The 18,947-nt window shown below is 43.3% G+C and overlaps 1 protein-coding gene across 3 annotated transcripts in view; it reads left to right on the top strand.

Moving 5' to 3' along the window:
- Positions 1 to 18,947, top strand: part of LOC135493045 (uncharacterized) — a 111,500-nt gene that overhangs the window by 10,863 nt on the left and 81,690 nt on the right. The window contains exon 6 of one of the 3 annotated variants that reach the window (XM_064779880.1): positions 5,271 to 5,313. The exons of the other annotated variants lie outside the window; for them this stretch is intronic. The gene's annotated coding sequence lies outside the window, so the exon portion shown is untranslated. Of the gene's footprint in view, positions 1 to 5,270; positions 5,314 to 18,947 lie in introns of those variants that run through there. 3 annotated transcript variants of the gene reach the window in all.

Raw genomic sequence — 18,947 nt, 5'->3', positions numbered from 1 at the left:
ACACGACACATTTCCTCCAACTAAATAAACTCCCTGGGACCACTCCCACCGGACGCCCTTCTAGTCACACTAGACGTCACATCTCTCTACACCAACATCCCCACAGAAGAAGGAAAGAGAGCAGTCGCCCGCCACCTCGTAAGACACAGACCAGGTGGACATAACGTCATTGGTCCCACAAACCAATCGATTATTAGATTACTGGATCTAGTCCTTACTAAGAACAATTTCCAGTTTAACAACCAGAACTACCTACAGATATCTGGGACAGCAATGGGCACCAAAGTTGCACCGTCCTTTGCCAATCTATTCATGGCGGACTTCGAGGACCGCTATGTGTACAACCAACCAATAAAACCACACTTCTGGGGGCATTTTATTGATGACATATTTGCGATTTTTACCCACACCAGGGAACAAGTGGATGGTTTTGTAAACACACTGAATTCACAACACCCCACCATTAAATTCACAGCAGAGATTTCAGACTCGAGTGTCAACTTCCTGGACACAACGGTAAACCTGCTACCCACTGGCGAACTGTATACTGACCTATACGTCAAACCTACAGATTCGCACAACTACCTTCTCTACTCGTCAGCCCACGTTGCCTCTTGCAAACGGGGAATCCCATACGGACAATTCCTGAGAGTCCGCAGAATATGCTCTAGATTAGAGGATTTTGAACACCACTCACTCATTCTAGCACAACACTTCGCCAGGAGAGGTTATCCCAACCAACTCATAGAGGAATCACTGATCAAAGCCCACAGGCAAAACAGAGCAGCCCTCATCACCGCACAACCAAATACACCGACTGAGGAAGAGGCACAACCACCTTTCTTCTTTGTCACTACGTACAACCCAGCCCAAACTGAACCGTACAAAATCATCAGCGAAAACAAAGACATTCTCGCCAGGCACCGAACGACATTACACCTGTTCGAATCCCCCATCACTCCAGGCTTCAGGCGCCCACCAAACCTGAGAGACCTTCTAGTTAGAGCAAAACTTGACAACTTGACAAGCACAACCACGAAGACAAACCAACTAATCTGTCTCTCACCCAGCAGGTGTCGATACTGCCCACGTCTGGACCCCACAGGTAGGATCACCAGCCGCACCACAGGCCGGTCTTACAGAACAAAGAACAACATCTGTTGTCAGAGCAATAATGACATTTATTGTATCCAATGTATAACATGCAACAAACAGTATGTGGGCGAAACGAAACAGACAATCATTGGTCGTTTCCAGAAACACTTCTACAACATAACCAAGCACAACCATGCTGAAATCATCGGCCATCACTTCGATCAAACCGACCACCATTGACTGGATGATGTACGCATCTTCGTCCTAGAATTCATCCACGCCTCCCCAGACGCGGATAACTCCAAAAACATTAAGCCCGGTCTACACTAGCCAACATGAACCAACAAATGTTGGCCAACATTGGCCAACATCGTGTTGGGCCTTGTTGCAGAGGCATGTTTGCTATTGTTTGCCAGTGTGGACGGGTCCAAAAACAAGTGAAAACATCAGCCAACTTGTTGGCCAATGTTGGCCTATGTTAGGCCATGCTACTTCTGAACAACATGTTGGTTGGTGTTGGGCAATCAGCAGCCAATCAGGGAACAGATTTGGATCATGTGATGGAGCTACTGGGACAAAATGGCAGCCTCAATGAAAGATAGAGAATGGCAATTTCAAGAAATTGAACACTTAATTTCAGAATACGAAAAGCTTCATCCATCCGCAGGAAATTCTTGAGGCTTTTGAAGTCTGAGGCCATTAACTCTTGAAGGAGGCAGTGATAGGCCCCATGCATGCTTTTTCCACAAGTATGGGTTTTGTCAGTTGCGGCGGCAACGGGGGTTAATCACAACTGAACGAATTGCTGCTGAAGCACCTAGGCATGCTTTCTTCCTGTGGTTCTCCATTGTTTTAAAGAAAAAATGAAGAGAAATGACTGATTTTCCCTCCAAATTGCCCTCAAATTCATGCCAAACACGGCCAAACTTAGTCAAACTTGTTTGGCAATGTTTGCCTGTGTTTGATAGTGTGGACGGGTCCCCAAACATTCGCCAACATGATGTTGGCTCATGTTGGCGAACAATTGTTGGCGAATGTTTGCTAGTGTAGACCAGGCTTTAGACTCGCCAAAGAGTCTACATGGATCCATCGACTGCGCACCATGTCACCGCTCGGTCTCAACATCAAGGACAACACGTCCTGGTAATAGGAAACCTACACTTGCTAGCGTATCTACTATTTCCTTTTCCATGTAGGTTATCCTTTTACTCTTCTCTCGCAGCACTAAACCAGCGCTGCTGTCCTTTACTCTCCGAATCTCCGTTTACCAGCTCTCAGCCGGGGCATCACCCAATGCCCCTGTCCTCACCACAAATCACGTCACTGGGCGACCTGAAAAATACCATTCCAGTAAGCCTTTGCTACACCAAGTTATGACCCCAATCTGGGCACCACCCAGGCCTACCATCCATTGTCTCTTATCTAAAAGATTCTTTTGAGTCGTCACATTAATCGACATCAGGGTCATTGCTGTCATACTGCAATGGCAGGCCAGTTGAACCACTATAAGATAACTGATGAGGTTATATCTACACCGAAACCGTTACCCAGGCATAATACTTCGAGCCTATCCCCGCACAAGCCTTTTGGCGCCACAATGTCCAAATACGCGCAAAAGAACCCCTGACAACCACACGTCATCTTGGCCACGACATCACAACACACGGTGTCGTCGCAGGGGAAATATGTCGTCACACAACACCACGCAGACGTCATGACGTATAGGACAATCAAACGGAAGATTCGCAAGTTTGACAGATCGTCATTCACAACGGTACTATCATTGGACCCAAGCAGTCGCATCACGTCTTGACTATTTCTAGGTCACAGAGGTCAAATGGCGTAAATTGGCCGTTCGAGTGTAACTATGGCACGTTTCTTAACTGCTAAAGCTATGAACTTGAAACTTGATACCTGAGGCTGTAAACCCCTACATCAGATAACCTCTGACACCAAATTTTGGCCCGATCTGATTCTTGACTTGGCCACCAGGGGGGTCAAAACTGAAAAAGTAGGACATGCAATATCTCGCTTATTAATGACTTTTTTGCGATGAAATTTTTATTGCAGGGATTTTTAGCAAGGATACATCACGTGTCTTACGAATTTTAGATTTGACCTTCTTTTCAAGGTCACCGAGGTCAAATTGCAAAAATTGGTTGTAGTGTAACTTGGCACGTTTCTTAACGGCTAAAGCTATGAACCTGAAACTGGGTTAATTTACCCTTCCATCAAAAGCTCCTAAGATAATATGATCATGAACTTAAATCGTCATGTAATGTTTGCCCTGTAAGCCTTCAATGTGTCTACTCTCAGTACTTGCGGTCTAGGTCAGTGTCACTCAGAGATTTTCCTTGGAATCTACCAACATTGCCACTGTCAATTGCCAGTAAAATCTTTGAGACCTTCGCCATTTCGATGGTGCTCTCATGTAGTCTGTACGACTGTTTGTGGATATCCACGGTATGGCCCATGTGATTTGACAGCCGTTCAAGTTCTCCTTCCTTCAGACCAAGGACCTGAAAAATATATATAACATATACTTTTGATTAAAAAAAATGTTCCTGGGTACATGATGTACGGAAGTTGCTTTTGTGATATCCTGATAGGTCCACTATGAAAAGAAGTTTTCCGTCGGGTTCATATGGATCAGATACTTGTCAAAATGTCTGCAATCAGTATAATCTCTATTATCCTATGTGGACACCCGGGAATATTTTCATTGAATCTTCATCGTTCAGAAGGTATTAAAGTGATTAGGGGACAATGTTTTATGTGGACCAGCCATTGGCACACAACTCGCAGCTAATACACATAATAAGAGTAAAATGTATACCGCGTACCGTACTGAAAGCAGCACAACTTTAGTGCCTATAAAAATCTATATTACCCAACCGGTATTATCAAAAATAACCGACAGTCAAAGCATTGAGTTTCAACGATTCATGAACACTGATAGAGAGTCAAAGTGTCTTCATGTAGCTTTCTATTCACAGTGAAACAATACTAAAATTTCTTTTAAGAATCCTTGGCGTAATGCATTCGAACATACCTGGGTTACTGTTGCTGTATATTTCCGCAGGCGTGTGGTTGAAATCAAGTCTGGGCATTTGCAACCTGCATTAACGGCAGCAGCATTTAACACCTGCAATGGAAGGGTAATATACTTGATTTTCTCACAAAATAAAGTTTTGTTATTCTACGTACGAGCATACCAGAATATTGCATTAACCTCAAGTTGCGGAAATAATTGTAAACAACATACAATGCCGGATTCTGATGTGAAAGCCCAAGCGTTGAGTGCTAAAGTGAAATAGGCCTACAATTATCCTATTTCTAGCATTGAGGATTGAGTCATACCTTCCATGGTGACAAGTGGGTTTTCCTTCAAAAAAGTAGTATTCGCTTTCAACACCACAATCTGCCCTTTTGTCTGCAAGCAACTGCATTGGTTTCACCCATTCCTGTTTAAGAAGTAGTGGAACTTTCCGATCTCGTTTACCAGGAAGATGGACCATATCAAGACTGCAATGATATAATATAACAAAAAATGGTGTGAGGCTAAAAATAAAATGTGATCAGGCCAGGTGTAGCGTACAAAATGGTGACATGAGGTCCGAGGACCTGGCACTCAGCTGAAAGCCAAAACCACTTTGAGGGGACAGGCATCCGCCAGCACCATGTTATTCAATCTTCTTGCCGGAGATAAAACTCCCTTTCCCCCTCGACACAAACACACTGAGGAACAGACCGGAGCCAAGGATCGTCCTGGGTAAGCATTAGACAACTAAAGTGTACCCAGTTTGTCATTGCGCAATTTTCCAACCTGTCATCGAGGTTTCGTGTCTTGCTAGGCTGCAAGCCTACCAATTTCAACCTTGGTCGCAGGTTGGAAAAGTGCGCATGACAAACTGGGTCGCTTCAGTGGTATAATGATTACCCACAGGACGGTCCTCGGTAACTTTTAGTCTTACCCAGGTTGGTCGTGGGTAAACTTTAGTCTTACCCAGGACGACATCTACCGATTCGGCCTTAGGATGTGACATTGGAAAATGTAGGTTTTGTTAATTTCTGTTGTAAACTGAATAGAATGTCATCTATCGGTGTGCCATGTCTGCAAAAAGATCAAGGGCATAATAGTTCAGGTAAAATAGCAGTTTTTTTGTCTTTTTCAGTTTCAGCACAATGGTGACTATACCAAGAATAAGAATACACGGAAATTAGGGGTCAAGGGTCACATGACACAGTGGAAAATATATCCCCTGTTTCAAATCGATAGTCCAGTCTACATGTTCCAACAGTTACAAAACCTGGCTAGTAGACTGGGAGCCCAGGGGAAAAGTATACCAATGTTCACCTATACGGTGACAATGCATGCATATCTGGTATCACCAGAAAGTAATTCTGCCGGGTATCTTGTGGTGGGTGTGGCTATTTGGGCTTGATTCTGGGTATGAATTATTCAGCTAGGTACTGGACCTGTGTCTAAGTCACATGACACAGGGAATATAATGCACTTCAGCTTCAAAACAAAAACGTAGTAGCTGCAACATTAATGAGTGCCACCGTCGCTCAATTCACAGCATTTGAGGAATGTGGCCTTGAAGAATAGGTCAGATAAGAAACCCGGCTGGGTTAGGCATTCATCATTGTGTCATTTCGGCCTCATTGTGAAAGAATTTGGAGAAGACTAACCCCTCTTATAAGCCGCACTAACAATCGGAGCGTGTTAATTTTTTGGCATTAGACTACCCTTTGCCTAATGCATGAAGGTACCTCCATGGCCTATGTAACCTCGTGTGCTAAAATGTCTTGGTTTTTCGGTCACAAAAATGCCACTGTGGACAGACAGAGACCTTCAGACAGACACCACGTGAACATTTATTCCATAACAGCACTGCAGACCGTTGCCAGCTGTGCAAATGAAAAAAAGCTAAATTGATTAGCATCTCAAACGGTTTTAAAAACAAAAGGAAAACGATTCGCCTGCAACATCGTGTTTGATACGCTGTGTTCTGAAACACCGTGAAAAATGATTGTGACATCAAGCAAAGTCATGCATGGCCGAAAAAAACCCATAGGCCATCCACATTACTATCATGCGTAGAGTAGAAAGCCCTACCTCTTGAGAAGCCGCTTTTCCAGTGGTGACAGGGACAGCAGAATGTCTTCATTTCCGACAGCTCTCCAACTTGGATGCTTGACAAAACATGTAGGAAGCATTTTGGCAACTTCCCCACCACAGCGTTTATTGAACAGTGTCACTGATGTGAATATGGCTTCTGACAAGCGCCTCCATGTTGTCGGCAATGGATTATCAGCTAATTCCTTCTCCAATTGAAGGAGTTCTCCGGCTGAATGATCCTTCAATGTAAGGATGTCACTTGTAACCGGCAATAGCTCTGTTGCATTGTATCGCCTCTCCTTTAAACTTTGCAGTGCATGGGACGAAATGTTTTCCGTCCACTCGGCATTGAACAGGTCAGTGAATCTTCGGGCTTCAACGAGTGTTTCGTTCCGCTGTTGTCTGAGACCAATGCGTTGCTTAATAAGTGCACACTTTTTTAGGGAGTGACCTATATGCAATCCGATTGATGGTGTTCCTAACAGGGAAACACCATTCATTGTGGTTCCTTCACCGGCTTTGCACAGCACTTTAGTAGCCTTGATGACTTGGTCGAAGTATTGGCCATCTAAAATCTCATAAAGGGAACTTGTCGGAATTCAACAAGGAAGTCGCCCAAGCTGTCGCATTCGCTGAGCAATCAGATGATTCCTTTTGCTCCCGATTTTGTTTAACAGAATCGATCCAAATTTCACGAATTACACGACCACTCCGTATTCCCTTTCTTCATTCTTGCCTGGCAGTGCTGGTCATCCATCCTTCGATTGAAGAAGTTCCATATTCAGGCAAACTCCATGATCGAGACCCCTGCTGTGGCTTTTTGATGTGTTATGTTGTTTCTTTAAAGTCTTTTATTTTTGATAAACAACTATTTCATCAAACGATACAATCAGGATTATATTCTTTAATGTGCCATGAAGGGGGGGGGGGGGGGGGGCTTGGATTAATGCATGATGAATGCAGTTTTAGTGCATGGGAGGGAAGAGAGTAAAGTGATGGCCGGTGCAGTTATGGTGCTGAAGGATTGCATTCTTTGGGCTGGATTTTTGGGGTTTAAAGGGGCAGTAGCCTGAGTGCCAAATGCCCCATCACTGGCCTCAATACAGCCATTTTGGAGCAGCACTCTTGATCACTTCTTGCTTGGAACTGGGTTTGTCCTCCACCCTGGATTCATCCTTGCTTCGTCTGGATTGGAGGTTTAAAGAGGCAGTAACCCGAATGTGTATCAAAGATATACAGAAAGAATACAAAACTGTATTAAGGTAAATTGTAATGATGTCTTTATTCACAGCCTCATGTAAGGAAAAAGTACACTATCAAGGAGCATTTTACTAATTCTAAAAGGGAATAGAGCACGGATTTAGTATTTGCTGTTTAAATAGGATGTGTTATTAATTGTAACAAATAACCCCGAGATGCGAAATCAGCGCTCTATTCCCTTTAAACCTGGTAACGCGTTACAGAACTGAAGACTAATACCACACAATGCCTCTGTTCTTAGAGACCATGATCAACTTGCTCACTGCTAGGTTCTCTTGAGTTTACGAACTCTATACAGTACTTGCCTATAATGTACAAAGTGGGATCACCATTTTTCGTATGTTATACGCAAAGGACGTTATATGCGAGGCTGTTTTGAAAGAAATGTATAGGCAATTTATCAATTGGGACAAGATGATTTCCTACGTTACAGGCGAAATCCATTATATGCAAGAATGTTATAGGAGAGTTCTACTGTACATATATCGGTAAAATGTACATGTATTACATGTAATGGCAAAACCTCAATTTCAAAATCTTGACAACATGAGCTTGGTTTTACTGTGACAGCAGGTGACACAGGTCACCTTACAGTTGGTTCCAGCCATCTCAATGCTCTCATTGTTCACCACTTCGACGACTTATTCCTACCAATGCTCTCATTCTTATTCACACATTTTGACAGAGCATGTGGGGCTTTCCTGGGTTTTTTCTTTGGCACTAACTGGCAACTATCTGTGGAAATTTTTCGCTTTTTCTCATTGAGTCAAGTTTCCATCACCTTTCTTCCAGTTTGCAAGCACCGGCGGTTACCAAGAGCTGTGGTTCTTCGACTTACAGCAGCAGGCTGCACTTTGATAGCCTTGCCCCTCCTGCGTTCCTCAGGGTTCCTTTTCTTCTTCAGAGCTAAGCTGGCTCCAGTGTATTTCCCAAATGTTTTCAGGGCGCCAACCATTATTGCAGAGTCGGTCTTTAACGAATTAAACTGTTTGATGAAGCAGGCAATTGGTTCCTGAAACTCTTCTGGACTCTTCTGCAACATTGAAACCAACGTTTCTGCAGTGTCCCTAAGTGACGTCTCCAAAGAGGCCAACTGGTTGTTGTTATTGTCAACAAGGGACGCACCGTTTGCATCCAAACTAGAATCGCTAGCAAGAGTAGCGGATGACTGCAACGGGATAGCGCCCTGATTTCGACCCAAGAACCTGTTCTGTAGCAATCTTTGCTGGTTGAGCGAGTCTAATGCAGCATTTTCAGATCCAGCAGTGGGAGGCGAGCTCTAATCATCAACGTCAGAGGGCAACGGGTCAGCTGAACATGTAGCATCCTCTTGGTCAGACTTGGCAACGCTAGCAGAGGCAGGAACATTGCCCTCTCGAAGTGGGACAAGCCAACCTGGCTTCACTTGACTGACCTGAAGCCCTGTTGCCAAGTACAGCAAATGTTCACGCATCTTCTGATCGCGAAGTGGCACGAAGTTCAATGACGACACACTGAAGTGGCGAACAATGGCGTACTGATGTTTGCAGGGAGCACCAGTCATCCCTACAATGCAACTACAAACTGAGATGGACATGTCCACCATGTATGTCACATGTGGCTTAGACTGGCTCTTGCACTCGTACACCGACTCTCGCACCTCCTTTACATCCTCCTTTTCGATGACCCCTCCACCAGGCAGATACTTCCTGGAAATCGTGACATCGATCCTCCCATTAGCAATGTATGTAAGCCTTCGCTCATAGTAGTTCGGCATGCGAGTTAGCAAAAAGTCCAGCAACTGCACGACATTGTAGGCCCGAACCCTCTCAAATATTTGATCTTTCAGCACCGTCATCGCAGCCTCTGCATAATTGTTGGTGTTGTTGCCTCTTGTTGGCAGGTCCTCCCTGTAGCACAGCGCCCATTCTCGGCGGCGGTCGAACAGTTTTTCACAGTGCGTTAGAAAGTTTGGATATTCTTTGGCTACTTCATCCTCATTTAGGGCCTATAATGAGCCAAGTTCATCACTAGTTTTTGAATATGCCATCACTTTCACCAAGAACAGCAAATGGGGGCGGTGTTCTTTGCGTATTCCATTTTTTCCTTCCCATAAGTATCTCCACATGGCCTGCAGCAGATGAAAAACGCATAATACCAATGTGGCATCTGGATACACTGCATGAAGACTCTGCCTTTCACTTTCGCTGTCATCTGTGAGGAAGACAAGAGGTCCTTTTTGACCATTCGCAGAAAAACCACTATCCGTACAATGTCCTTATAAAGATTCAAGGCCAAAGTAACACACTCTCGTGATTCAGAAGTAGTTATCAGGCATCCTAATGGCAAGCCACCAGCTGCACTGTGTGTCAGAAGCATGAACACTCGACAGTCATACCGATCCATGCCTCCAGAGGCATCTATGAACACAAGTTCCCCACTATACTCATGATGTTCGTGAATCCTTTTCATCATCGGAGTGCATACAGCAATTGCAATTTTCCCGTTCGTCTCTCCTATCTTGGCACACACGTCTCCTTGTCCTTCATTGTATGCAGAAATAGCAGCTTCGAGATCGTGAATCATCTTCTCACCAGATGCAGCGCCATAGTTGGTCTTGAAAATCTCTTTGTACAGTCTGAAACATGACAAAGAATAACATGAGTTTTCTAATTTACTGGTTTTTAGCTCACCTCTTAGCAGAGGTGAGCTTATCCCATACCGTGCGTCCGTCGTCCGTCCGTCGTCGTCGTCGTCGTCGTCGTCCGTCGTCCGTTAGCAGGGCACGTTTCGTAACTGTTAGAGCTATTGAGTTGAAACTTGGTACACATGTACCCTTATGTAATGACACCTTGGAGACCAAGTTTCGGTCCGATTCGTTTCATGGTTTGGCCACCAGGGGGCCAAACGTTAAAAGTGAAAATATGCAATATCTCCCTTAAAAGTAGTCGGGAAATTTTGAAAAAAATATGGTAGGTACTTCTAGCAAAGGTGCATCATATATCCTCCGGGTTTTTGATTTGACCTCCTTTTCAAGGTCACAGAGGTCAAATGGTGTAAATTGGCCGTTAGGATGTAACGATGGCACGTTTCTAAACTGCAATGACTATTGATCCCAAATTTGGTACACATTTACCCCTTAGTCAGGTAATCTCAGGGACCGAAGTTTGGTCCAATATGATTCACCACTTGACCACCAGGGGGCAAAATCCAAAAACCTTAAAAATGTGATTATTCCTTAACTTCTTGCCCGATTGCCACCAATTTGATATCATGGGTACATCTAACCACCATACAGTATATGTCACACAGGTTTTTAATTTGACCTTCTTGTCAAGGTCACAGAGGTCAAATGGCGTAAATTGGCCGTCAGGCCGTAACTATGGCACGTTTCTTAACTGCAATGACTATTGATCACAAATTAAGTACACATGTACCCCTTGGTCAGGTGGTCTCAGGTACCGAAGTTTGGTGCGATCTGATTTGCCGTTTGGCCTCCAGGGAGGGGGCCAAATCCTAAATTCTTCAAAATGCCATTATTCCTAGTATTACTTGCCCGATTGGCACCAATTTTATATCATAGGTACATCTAATTCTAACAACCATTCAATGTGTCACCCGGGTCTTCTTTGATTTGACCTACTTTTCAAGGTCACAGAGGTCGAATGTACTGTAAATTGGCCATTTTGGGGAAATTGTAATTGTAGTCTTAAAGGGGACTGTACTCGATGCCTATATACCCCTTTTCCGATCCTCCATCAGCTATAGTAAGCTTGTATAATGTGCTCGCTATGTGCACAAATCGATCAGGGAACACGGCAGTTATTCTTCAATTGAAGGACATTTACTTTCAGTTTTCTGCATTGAATACAATGCTAATGGAGCAGTCCTCAATTCATCATTCACCAAAATGTATTCCCATGGCCTATTTACTTGTGACAAAATGCGAGACTTGGGCATTTTGCTCTGTCACCAGCTGCATACATGTAGTCGGATCCATGCTCCATCTGAAGATCCATCTTGTGCATGTTTAGAGCCGAGGACGGTGAATGGCCTTTGGAGAACAAGTTCTTGAATTTCTCAACGGTGTCTGCAGAAACGTCACGGAACTTGATCGCATCGGCACTATCTATCAAGTGATTATGTTCGTGCTGAATTCATACGACCATGGGAAAGTCAGGCAAATGACGGTCGATCGACTTGGCCCTGGAAGGAGAAAGAAAAATAATGATAAAAAAATCTGAAGTATAATGCAAATTACAACCTACAACCGTACCAATACTAGGCCTCTATACAGTATACTGTATACATGAAATTGCAGATTTAAACAATCAGGCAATGTTACCCTATCATCAGCTCTCTGCCAGACAAGCTAGAGCTTGACTTTTTTGACAGTCATAACATTTTCATTCTTACAGGTGGGACTCTTACCTGCAACGTTTACCAGGTTCACTCAATTTCTTGATAGTGATGTCCATTTTAGCTTCACAATTGGTGTTCTTTGATGAGTTCCGGCTATCAGCAGTAGATAACCTTGGAAGAGTATTGTGCTGGCATCTATAATATGTCTTGAAGATGTTGGTCTTTGGCTGAACAATGGGTTTTGTCATTTCCACCTGTTACGTTATTTTTCTTGATGCTTTGTATTCTTCCAACCATTTCTTTGCTCCTTCAATGTCCTTGACGTTGACACGGAATTCAGTATGATAACCAGTGGTGAGTGGCTTGTACCTACACATGTGGTATCTGTATTGGTCTCGCTGGAGCGTATCCTGAAAAAGAGGAGGAGAATTGAGTGAAATGATTCAATAAATCCCTTTAGGCTTACAGGCCTATATAGTGTGTTTAGCTGACAGCTGACTGGCAAAACAACGCGACGTGACGCATTTTGAGTAACTATTCGACGTAGGCTAGAGAGCCTTTAATTGATGTGTATGACCCCTTGCTATGAATTGACACTACCATTTGCTGACTGTACAAAACGAGCCAGAAGTCGAAGTATAGTCCCAAAAAGCCACGTACATTTTGTACACAGAATAAGATGGCCTAATACACTACATTGTACACAAGGCCCTATAGCCTTTCCATTGAGATGTACAGCATTCACCGTACACACAGCTAAAGTGGCGATTCACGGTAGAAATACAACGTGTTCTGGGAGTCTTATTAGTAAATAAATAGTTCATTTTGATCTATACATATCATGCATTCGTTCTTATATACTTACAAACAATTCAGCGAATTTATCAATGCATATTTCTTCATTATTGCCTTCACCTTCCAACTCATATCGACAAAGTATGGACGGGTCCATCTTGAATAAAGTTATAAGTCACGTGGTCAGTAAGTACCAATCAGAATGACCTTGTGTCAGTTCAGTTTGGGAATTATAAATTCACGGGCGGGCGGGGGGCGAGTTTTTTTTTCCTGGATGTTTGGGGCAGTACAGTGTACATTTGTACACAGAGTCTTAACCAATCAGAGTTCGACTTTGAATGACGTCAGTATGCAGGCACGTGCATGTTGTTTACAATCTGGACTTAGTAATTTTCAGTATTGGGAAGTCTTTGATGTGGATTCCTTTTGCGCATCACTTCTGACCATCATAATCCCAATTCGAATTCAAATTCTCTTTAATGACCAGGGGGTATGTATTCCAAGAAGTTCAAAGAAACACCACGGGCTGGAGGGCCACCTGCCTGCCTTGCAATCGGTTTTCTATGCTTTTTCTGTGCCTGTGGGATCAATCATTGAATACAGTTCCACTGGTCTAAAATTTAATTCCTCCAAGATTTTAGTGACAGTTACTACAATCTGTATCATAAATGGACCAGGACACCATAAATCGGGTAACGTAAAACGTCATTTATTATCTAGTGATGACAGAGATCGCCAGATGGCGTATGTCGCAAAAGGTATCATGTTACATCTCCCTTTTTTTTTTAAAACAAAGACATTCAAAAGCTATTCATGGTACTGTATACCGCTATTATGAAAGTCCAAGAACTACTAACAACACAACACTAACTGCTACCTGGCAAATAATGAGTACCAACTTCCAACTCAGAAACCAGTGCTAAAAATTAATTATCAAAAGTCCAAAACCTGGAAAAACAAAAACCTTGAAACACCTGGACAATGCCTTTTAAATTCAGAAACTTGTGCCCAAATATTTCAACCTCAGAAATACTGTCCTCACCTAAACTGTCCTTTACATGTCACAATCTGACTCTCAACCCGTGTCTAGACCTGAAACAAACCGGTTTAAGTTTCAATAAGTCTTTGTGGCTTATTAACCTTTCGACCACTACACGTACAGACTACTGCTGCAGGCATTACAGGGGCCTGTGTACCGGTATGAGGTTGCACTTGAACTTGAACCTTTTTGATCATGCGCAATCTCAACTGGTTCAACATCATCATTTTCTGATTCTACTATAGGCTCAAATGGCTCAACAGATTTTAACAAATCACGTCTGTTTCTGTGCAATACACGACCATTTTCTAACACCACCTGATAGGAGTTTTGCGATACTTCTCCTAACACCTTTGCTCTCTCATCCCAAACACCTTTGTTTCGTTCACGGTGAACCCTAACTGTGTCCCTGGGATGGATGCGATTCAACACTTGCGCATTGCGGTCATAATACAGCTTATTGCGGTCATAATACAGCTTATTGCGGTTCGTGTCCTTAGGTTTAAGTACTTTACTGTTCTCGTGCTGCACGGCACTCGGAAGTCTATTCCTCAATGTTCTACCCATCAGAATCTCTGCTGGTGATTTTCCACAAGCGAGTGGAGTTGAACGATAGTTTAGGAGTGCCAGATATGGATCTTGTCCACTGTCTCTGGACTTCTTTAACTCTTTCAGACCCGGGTGATTTTTTCGCGCGCGACCGCCTGTGCCCGGGCGATTTTCTGAAAAAATGCTAATATTCAACAGAACTTAAAAAAAATTCTACTCGCCCTATTCTGGAAAACTTTGCACCATTGTAATCAGCTATCCAAGCCCTTTCTTTTGATGTATAATAAGTCTATATATCCTTTAGGGTTACTTTGTATGTTTTGTCCCAAAATCCTGTAAAATTGTGTCATTTGAATTTTTGGAAAAGTTGCGGAAAACTGTTTTTAGTCAATAAAGTCACCAGATTATGAAAATAATTGTCTTTTGTAACTCCTAACTTGATTCCAATTGAAAAGGAACAATGTTCTAACATATTTACAAAGTTTGTTGGGGTTTTTGCCTCAAATTGACCTCTAAATCAAATGGTAGTTTTTCACTGTGTGAAACAGCCGGAAACATGGGACAGCGCAGAGGGCAACCCCACATTCCTCACACCAGTAGGATGTTTCTTTTCGTCTATTATCAGGTCTCCCTCTAATTTCTACTCTTCTCTGATGTGGGGCTTGAGCAAAACAGACTTTGCATTGCCTGGTGGGCTTTTGCTTCTTGTCTGTGTGGGGGATTTGGGATGGGAAATGACGAGCAACGAGTCTCGCGGCGTCCCCGTCATCAATGTCATCATCATCCCGGTCGACACCAGCAGATTCTACAAGTTGCTCACAGACATCCTCAAGAAAAGGTTTCAAAGCCACCTTGCCATCTCCCTTTGCAGCAAGCAGTTTGTTGTAGATGCATCTTGCATTGACAAGAGCAAGGTATATCATATGGAAGAATAATTTCTTCCACCACTTTAGAGTTTTTCTTTTGAATGCATAGTACTGCATCATCTGGTCGCTAAGATCTACTCCTGACATGAAGTCGTTGTAGTTTTGAATGGCAACTGGCTTCTGTTTGGGTCTTCTACCCCCTTGAGCTCTTACCATGACCTGCTGGGTGGCATTGTTGTGCTGTGTTGAGAGAATCAACACATCTTTCCGGTCCTTCCACTTCAGACAAAGTAGAGAGCCCTCGCGCCAAGCAACGATATCTCCCTTGTTCCTCAGTTTGTCCTTCACATGAGGTGGAAGTCCCTTTCTGTTGGCCATCACAGTCCCAGTGGCAACAGTTCCCCTATTCCACAGTTCATCATATAGCTTTGGACTGCTGTAGTATCTGTCCATGTACAAAATATGCCCTTTGTCCAGATAGGGATCACAGAGACGCATCACTGTATGGTAAGTAATATCCTGGGTCTGCTGGTTTTCTCGTCCGGTGAACACCTCAAATTCGAAGCAATAACCACCTTTGGATTCACAGACTTCATAGAGTTTTATCCCCCATTTCTCTGGCTTATCTTTATTGTAAACACGAAATGACACTCTGCCCTTGAATGCACATGTTCCTTCATCTAGGCTGATCTCTCGGGTTGGAGACACAGCATCCCTGAATTTCTGCAGAAACATATCAGTTATTGGCCTCATTTTATAAAGAGGGTCATGTCCATCTTGCCCTCTAGGTATGTAGTGTGTGTTATCTGCCACATGAAGCATAGACAGGATAGAACACCACCTATTCCTAGGCATAATGGATTTAGCAAATGTAGTTTTGTTCACCCCTTTCATAGACCAGTAATCTCGAATATGTGGTTTTTTTTACAAGGCCCATGTGTATCGAAATAGCCAGGAAGATTTTCAGATCTGCTATGGTGACTGTCTGGTGAGTTTCCACATAGCTATTTACAGAATACCTTTTACCACTTTGTTTCTTTTGCCTATGAAATAGATTTGACTGTTCCTTGACATGACGGAAAAAATCCTGATCAAGAAATTTAGCAACAACTTCAAGAGCAGTAGGGAAGCCATCTCCAAAGTCAAGGTTCACTTTAGGATCTCCTGTAAATGCTGGCAAATCAGGTAGCTCAGCAGGATCACCATCCCAAGCTCTCTGAGGGGGTGCAATACGGCCAGCCCTCCCTCCCCCTACACCGCGTCCACGTCCACGAACTCTAACACCACCGCCACGTGTTCGGACCCTGCCCCGCCCTTGGGCCTGCACTGGATCCCTAGGCTGGGGGGAAGGGCTTCTTGATAAAGGACTATCAGAAGATGGGGCAGGACTTGCATCCCGTTTACGTTTAGGGGCATTGGCAGGTGTAGCAGTTACTGTATCACTTTCGTTATCACTAATGTCAGTAGATGCATGCTGATTACCTGAACCTGAAGCCTCAGGCTCATAATCTGAACCACTATCCCCATAATCTGGGGCCTGAGCATCGTCAGAGTCTTCCTCCTCACCTTCTGAATCAGAATTGACTTCCAATTCAGAACCAGAATCACCATCAAGCGCGTCTAAAACTTCTCTTTTCGAAAAAAATCGGGACCGATTTGCACTGGCCATGTTGGTTTTGACATGTGTCATTTGAGGCCCTCTATCCGACCGCCAAATAACTAAATATCGTCTGCAAGGCTGTCAAATGATTGGAATAGATCGTTAGTTTCATCAGCTGTGAGTAGGAGGCGTATAGAAGGCTCTAGGAAAGCAGAAACCAGTTTGAAATGGGCCAATATGCCATCACGAGTATACTCGTGCCTGGGCAATCCGTCATGTTTGGCCATCACGAGTATACTCGTGCCTGGGCTTGAAAGAGTTAAAAGTCTCTTCACGATCTGGACGCCTTTTTCCACCTTGCCGTTACTCTGCGAGTGTTTCAGACTAGTCTGGATGTGTCTGAAACCGTAACTGCTTGCAAATTCCGCAAAGTTTTTACAGTCAAACTGTGTACCCGGATCTGTGACTACAATATATCTCTGGATAATTGGATGTGTAATCCACTACTAACAAATAGTCAGTTCCATGTTCACGAAATAAGTCAGCCCAACTTTTGACCACGGTTCTGTAGGAACATCATGTCCTTGGAGTGGTTCCTTAGGCTGTTTGTAACGGAATTTCTGGCATACACTACACCTGTTGATTAGGTTTTCAATGTCTCTGGATACATTGGGCCAGTACATCACCTGTCGTGCCCTGGCTTGGCATTTTTAGCTCAGCTGACAAAGTCAGCGAAGCTGGTAATAATACTAATATTACTAAGGGAATGGTGTCCGTCCTGCCATCCTGCCATCCTTCCATGTCAATTTTGGGCAATTTGTAACCGTAAGACCTAGGCACTTTGTTGACGCTGCTAAATTAGGAGTAGCCCAAGGGGAACTCAGAAACCAAAAATCAGCGCGATCCGACCTACATTCGGCGAATGAGGTCATCGGGAAGTTTAAACTTCTTTCCTTTATACCTCGGGCCACAGAGGAAATATTGTTTTCAAATCTGGCCGAATATTTTTTAATAATTTTTCATTTTGACTTGTAATGGAATTAATTTAGTTTTCACCGCCAGTTGGCGCTACAGGCACATTTGACAGATTTTTTGACGATTCAAAAGCCCGGGTTATGACGTATAGTTGCGCAGTTGTATTCTGCGCATTGAACCAGGCTATATTTCAGCATACCCACTGTGACCAGTGTAAAGATGGAAGATTGATTTTGCAACAAGTAACCAATTTTCTGCTAAAAAGTAGTCAAGTAGGCGATATTATCACTAGTTCCTTTCAGTGGGTAGTCATAAGGTCTTAAGGGAATACTTTCAGAAATTAGTTCTTGAAAATTTGGCCACAATTCTGTGAAAACGATATCGGAAGTGCACGCTCTGTTCGCGATGTATTTTGAAGTGGAGAATTCCCACAGTATGTGCAGTGAATCGGCATGATTCTGTTTGCATATTAGTTTTTAGTACTACGATTCTTACATGAGTAAAAAGGAGACGGTTTAAGCAACACAATAAAAATTGATTGCAAATTGACGGAGCTACGGCATTCTGTTCGGCAATTGTCTGATAAAAAACATTGGATGCTAATGCATGCCAAATGGCACACTTTAAAAAGCGCTCATTGGACAACGTAGGGAATCACCAGAAATGACGTCATCGCTGGTCTAAATCTTCTATATAATAATATTAGAAGGGGGACGAATAAAGTCACACTTAGAGGCGTTGGATCGCCTTGAAATTTTGCATAATGGTGGTGACACCTTACCCTGATGCAACGTCTTGGTTTTTGTCGAAACTCTGGGGGTTTCTACTTCGGGAAAAGAGGAGCGGTAAAAATCGTCAAGTGACTCGGTTGGTTTCTATTATAACACTGAACTTTATTTGATCTCTCACTGCCGTCATCTCATCGTACAAAGAATATAATTTACAGCCCCTTATGGTGGACACATGTTTTGGAGTCTTTCTCAGCCCGGAGAGGTCATCATGTCGAGCGAAAGAATAATAAAACTTGATACTACGCCAAGTGTTTCTGTGCCTTTGAAGTCTGTAGAATTACCGACACTCCCGGCGGCCAAGAAGTGTTTCTGTCGAGATCAGCTGCATGACCTAAGATTAAACTCACGTGTTGATATGAACTGAATGCAGGTTATGTTATTTCTCTTACATAATTGAGTGGCTGCTACGATTATACTAAGATTCAAGAAATAAGAATAATTGGTCATAGGCTTGTTAATTAACCTGTGTGGTTCCCTATGCAAAAATGAAAAGTATATATAGTTAACCTAA

The sequence above is a fragment of the Lineus longissimus genome, chromosome 8 (assembly GCF_910592395.1).
Source record: "Lineus longissimus chromosome 8, tnLinLong1.2, whole genome shotgun sequence".
Taxonomy (NCBI): Eukaryota; Metazoa; Nemertea; class Pilidiophora; order Heteronemertea; family Lineidae; genus Lineus; species Lineus longissimus.
The sequence above is the reverse complement of the archived record's forward strand: the minus strand, read 5'-3'. Positions and strand labels throughout refer to the sequence as shown.